The sequence below is a fragment of the Chenopodium album genome, chromosome 11 (assembly GCF_948465745.1).
Source record: "Chenopodium album chromosome 11, dcCheAlbu1.1, whole genome shotgun sequence".
Lineage (NCBI taxonomy): Eukaryota > Viridiplantae > Streptophyta > Magnoliopsida > Caryophyllales > Amaranthaceae > Chenopodium > Chenopodium album.
Genome location: NC_137844.1, coordinates 30,191,474 through 30,197,333, shown reverse-complemented (window position 1 = coordinate 30,197,333; position 5,860 = coordinate 30,191,474). Strand labels below are relative to the sequence as shown.

The following is a 5,860-nucleotide window of genomic DNA, read 5'->3' as shown; positions in this document are numbered from 1 at the left end:
CAATCACAGCCCAGGGGAGGAATTTTTTGCTCTTGAACACACTCTCGTTCTTGCGCTTTCATCGGCACTAAAAAGCATCATGATCGAGTGCTTAAAAATCACACAAAAATATTTCAAAAATCACTTAGTCATGAATACAAATTTATGAAAACGCGAACACGAGAGCGCGTATGTTCAACAAACTCCTTCACCTATGTTTAACCAAACCTCAAGAAACCTTGAATAAACACCGAAATTGTTGAAATCATCATTGATTCAATCTCGAGGTACCTAAAATCAAGAAAACAAAGAAAGGTAAGAAAAGTTCTCAAAAATAAATAAAATGGAAAGAAATAGAAAAATCAAAAGAAAGGGTTAGAAACCCGGGTTGCCTCCCGGTAAGAGCTTGTTTAACGTCATAGCTCGACGTTCTCCACCTATTATGGTGGTTGTCGGAGAAGCAATATGTGAATAATGCCAACAAAAGCACCATCGAAATACTTCTTGAGTCGATGGCCATTGACCTTAAACGGAGATGAAGAATCCATCATTGAAACCTCTACAACACCACTAGGAAAGACATTTTTAACCAAGTAAGGACCGCTCCCTCTTGACATGAGCTTTCCGAGAAACAACTTCATTTTTGAATTGTAGAGAAGAACTTTATCACCGACAGAAAAATCTTCCTTCTCGATAAGCTTTTCATGAGTTTCCTTGGAACAAGTTTTGTAAATACTAGCACAATCATAAGCATCAAGTCGAAGCTCCTCTAGCTCATGAAGATCTAACCACCTTTTCTCCCCCGCACTTGCCAAATCAAAGTTTATCTTCTTGATTGCCCACAAAGCACGGTGTTCGAGTTCTACCAGAAGATGGCATGATTTGCCATAGAATAGGCGATATGGAGTGGTACCTATAGGTGTCTTGAAAGCCATTCTATAAGCCCAAAGAGCATCATCCAACTTGTCCGACCAATCCTTCTTATTTCTTGCAACCGTCTTCTCAAGAATTAACTTGATTTGACGATTGGAAACCTCGACTTCGCCGCTTGTTTGAGGATGATATGGAAGGCCAAATCGTTGATGAACTCCATCCTTTCGCAACATCTTTTGAAAGGCATTGTGAATAAAATGAGAACCAGGCCATTATCGCTTATCACCGCCTTAGGCACACCAAATCTTGGAAAGATGATCTTTTTGAACAATTTCATTACCACCTTGTGGTCATTTGTTGGGGAAGCAATGGCCTCAACCCATTTAGACACATAATCCACCACCACAAGAATGTATTGATTTCCAAAAGATGAGGGAAACGATCCCATGAAATCAATTCCCCATATATCAAATACCTCCAACTCAAGGATAGGTTGTTGAGGCACCTCATTTCGCTTGGAGATATTCCCAACTCGTTGACAACGATCACATGACATAACAAAACCCCATGAATCCTTGGTGGCAGTTTTAGAAACACCCATATGGCCACCATTAGGGTCCGAGTGGCACATCTTCAAAACACTAGGCACCTCTTCATTTGGAACACAACACCTAAGTAAGAAATCGACCCCTCGTTTGTACAAGATGGGATCATCCCACAAATAGTGTCTTGCCTCTCTCTTGAGCTTCTTTCGTTGGTTCTGAGAAAAGTAAGGAGGAAACTCCCCACATCAAAGAAAGTTCACTAAGTCGGTGAACCATGGGAGCTCTTTTTCCTCAATAGCATATAAGAAGTCATCAAGCATTCTATCCTCAATTGGAGAACCATCATCATGAATTCGAGAATCCTCAAGGTGAGAGAGATGGTCCGTCACAACATTTTCCGCTCCTCTCTTATCCCTAATCTCAATATCAAATGTTTGAAGTTTAAGTACGCACCGGATCAACCTAGGTTTGCATTCTTTCTTGGCAAAAAGGTACTTGAGAGCTGCATGATCCGTGAAGATAATGGTCTTAGAACCCAACAAATAACAACGGAACTTCTCGAAAGCATGAACAATAGCCAAAAAATCTTTTTCCGTTGTGGTGTAGTTCCTTTGAGCACCATTTAGAGTCTTGGACATATAACATATCACATGTAGCTTCTTTTCCACTCTTTGACCCAAGACACCTCCAATTGCCGAATCGCTCGCATCACACATCAACCCAACAGGTAAATCCCATCTTGGGGCTTGAACAATAGGAGTAGAAATTAGGGCCTTCATCAACTTATTGAATGCTTCCAAACACTTATCATCAAAAATAAACTCGGCATCCTTTTGAAGAAGATCATTGAGGGGCTTTGAAATGAGTGAGAAATCCTTGATGAACCTTCTATAAAACCTGGCATGTCCTAAGAAAGATTTCACTCCTTACACATTGACCGGAGGTGGAAGCTTCTTAATAACCTCAATTTTTGCTTTGTCCACCTCTATCCCCTTGTGATAAATCTTATGGCCAAGGACTATGCCTTCCTCCACCATGAAATGACACTTCTCCCAATTCAAAACCAAGTTCACCTTCTCACACCTTGCTACACATTTCTCAAGGTTTTCAAGGCATGCCTCAAATGAAACACCTCTTACGGAGAAGTCATCCATAAACACTTCCATCTCCTCCTCCAACATATCTCCAAATATACTCATTATGCATCTTTGAAATGTTGCGGGAGCATTACAAAGGCTAAACGGCATTCTCCCATAAGCAAATGTTCCATAGGGACAAGTGAAGATTGTTTTCTCTTGGTCATCTGAGTGGATGGGGATTTGGAAAAATCCCGAATAATCATCAAGAAAACAATAGAACTTGTACCTCGTTAGTTTCTTAAGCATTTGATCAATGAAAGGAATGGGGAAGTGATTCTTTGTAGATTTGTTTAGACGTCTATAGTCTATACACATCCTCTATCCCGTGACTGTCCTCGTCTGAATGAGCTCACCTCTCTCATTCTCGACGAAGATCATTCCTCCCTTCTTTGGGAAAACATGAATGGGGAAACCCACCTAGAACTCGAGATGGGGAATATAATTCCCGCATCTAAATGTTTGGTGATCTCCTTCTTCACTACCTCTCCCATTTGGGTATGTAGCTTTCGTTGTCTCTCAATAGAAGGTAGAGCACCCTCCTCAAGGGTTATGTGATGTGTACATAATCGGGGCTTATACTTTTGAGGTCATCAATGGTATAACCCAAAGCACTTTGGTGCTTTCTCAAAACATCACACAACTCTTGAGCTTGGCGCTCACTCAAAGAAGAGCTAATCATCATGGGAAAAGTGGATTTGGGTCCCAACAATTCATACCTAAGGTGTGATGGAAGAGGTTTGAGCCCAACCATTGGAACACCTTTACCTTCCTTTGATGTATCCACTTGCAACGCTTCTTGGCTAGAAATGCTCATACACATTTGCTCTTCAACATTCTCAAGGCTTCTATACAGCACATCTTCATACAAAGCCATCTCCTTGCAAGGAGCACCTATCTCAAGGCTTCTCAAGAGCATCGTTAGAGCTGAGCAATTGCTCATGAATGGAAGACACAACATGATCAAGAGAATCAATCAACATGCAATTTTTTAAAGAAGAACTTGGATACTTCATACTATCATTCAAGTCAAATTCTATCACTTTATCCCCTACTTTGAGTGAAATTTTAGCACTCTTCACATCAATCATAGCACCCGAAGTAGCAACGAATGGTCTTCCTAGAATGATAGGAATGCTAGCATCCTTGTCCACCTCAAGCACCATAAAATCCACCGAAATAACAAATTTCCCAACCCTCAAAGGGACATCCTCTACCTTACCCTTAGGAAACTTAATTGACCTATCGGCCAATTGCAAAGTGATGTTAGTAAGTAAGAGTTCCCCTAGCTCAAGTCTTTGGTACAATGAATATGGCATAAGGCTAATACTAGCAACTAGGTCACATAAGGCATTGTCGATTTGCATGTTGTAAATGGCACAAGGGATGGAAAAGTTTCCGAGATTTTAGCTTAGGTAGCATCTTGTTCATTATTATTGCACTACAATTCTCGGTCAAGTTCACCGACCCTACAACATCACAAGTCCTTCTACAGATCAAAATGTCTTTGAGGAATTTTGCATAGTTGAGCATTTGGGTGACAACTTCGGTAAATGGTAGAGAAAGGTGAAGTTGCTTGAGCATGTCAATAAATCTTCCAAATTGTTCATCCAACTTGTGTCTCATAAATTTTTGTGGATAAGGAAGCTTGGGTTTCACAATTTCTTTCTCCACTCTCACCTCACTAGGTTTCTCAATCTCAACCTCACTCAAAGATGCACCATCTCTCTCATCCTCTACCAAAACCTCTTTTGTGGCCTCCTTGGTCTCACTCTTCCTAGGCAAACTCCCCTCAAGAACCTTACCACTCCTTGTAACAATAGCATTGACCGATCTATTAGGATCTAGGCCTTGGGAAGGTAAAGAAGAAGGACTAGCATGGTCTTTTAAAGCATTGGCAAGTTGAGAAATTTGGTTTTCAAGCATCTTATTATGAGTCATCATTTCATTGAATTTCTTGTCACTTACGGCCATGTAAGTGTTCAACAACTTTGTTTAGTTTTCAATGATTTCTTCCAAATTAGTCCTATGAGAAGAAGAAGAAGAAGAAGGGGATTGAACATAGGAATTATCATTTTGGGTCTTTGGAGCAAATCCAGGTGGGGGACCCCTTTGAGAGTTATTTTGAAAATTTCCCCTATATTTATTGTTCCAATTACCTCTACCTTGATTATGGTTACCATAACCTTGGTTATGATTACCATAATTTTGGTTTTAATTTTGGCTACTATAACCTTGGTTGTTATAGTTACCTCGGGAATTTTGGTTCCCATGGTTACTATTACCACCACCTTGGTTGTAGTTGATTGTCAAAATTGTCTTGGTTGTTGTAATTCCTATTCCATTGACCTCTTTGATTCTCAAACCTAGAATCATTATTGTTTGACCCATAGTTCACATGCTCATTCACATTTCCATCTTGATCATCACAAACATCCATACATGCATGAGGGCAATTAGAAACATCATGATCATACGATCCAAAATCATCACAAAACAAGCATCCACTAGGCATGTTACTAGAAGAGGGAAGGGGTTGAGAATTAGAAGACATACCTCTCCCCTTAGGTTAGGAGGGAAGATTTGAAACATGGTAGGTAGCACTTTCCAACTTCGCCTTGATAGCGGACATTTCCTTCCCCATGTTTGTCATTTATGAGGATAAATTGTTGATTGCATTTGGATGATCAATCGAGTACACCGAGGAGCTACTCTTGCTAGTTAACTCCCTTTCTCCATCTTGCCAATCTCTATAGTACCTCACTACGTCTTCAATTATGTCTACCACTTCCTCTTTTGTTTTATTCATGATAGGACCTCTGGCTCCACCATCTAAACATGATTTTCCTTGAGGACTAAGGCCTCCATAGAAAATTTGAATAATTTGGTAAGTAGGAATTCCGTGGTGAGGACATTCTCTTTGATACTGTTTGTACCTCTCCCATGCTTCATAGAGGCTCTCACTAGGCTTTTACTTGAAACCTTGAATCAAGGCTCTAGCCTCCTCTGTTTACTTTTGTTGATGGAAGCGGGATAGAAATTCCTTAGTCACTTCGTCCCATGTCCTTAGAGAATTCGGCTTGACCTCCTTATCTAGCCATTCCAAGGCACGCCCTATGAGGGAATAGGGGAAAAGCTTGAGGCGGATGAATTCTTGGGAAATTCCATTCACCTTGATAGTATTGCAATATTTTTCGAACTCCTTGAGATGATTTAGCGGGCTTTCATGCTTGGTTGATCACTCTAGTCTAATTAATCATATGCACAACTATGTCAACCAATTTAATTGCAACAATTCAATCAATCAAGGATCATCAACTAGCAAAA

General features: G+C 40.3%; 1 non-coding gene across 1 annotated transcript; it reads left to right on the top strand.

Moving 5' to 3' along the window:
* Positions 1-5,430: 5,430 nt before the first annotated feature.
* LOC145569637 (small nucleolar RNA R71) lies at positions 5,431-5,536 on the top strand. Its single transcript, XR_014096210.1, has one exon. It is a non-coding gene; the product is annotated as a small nucleolar RNA R71 (small nucleolar RNA).
* Positions 5,537-5,860: the final 324 nt, after the last annotated feature.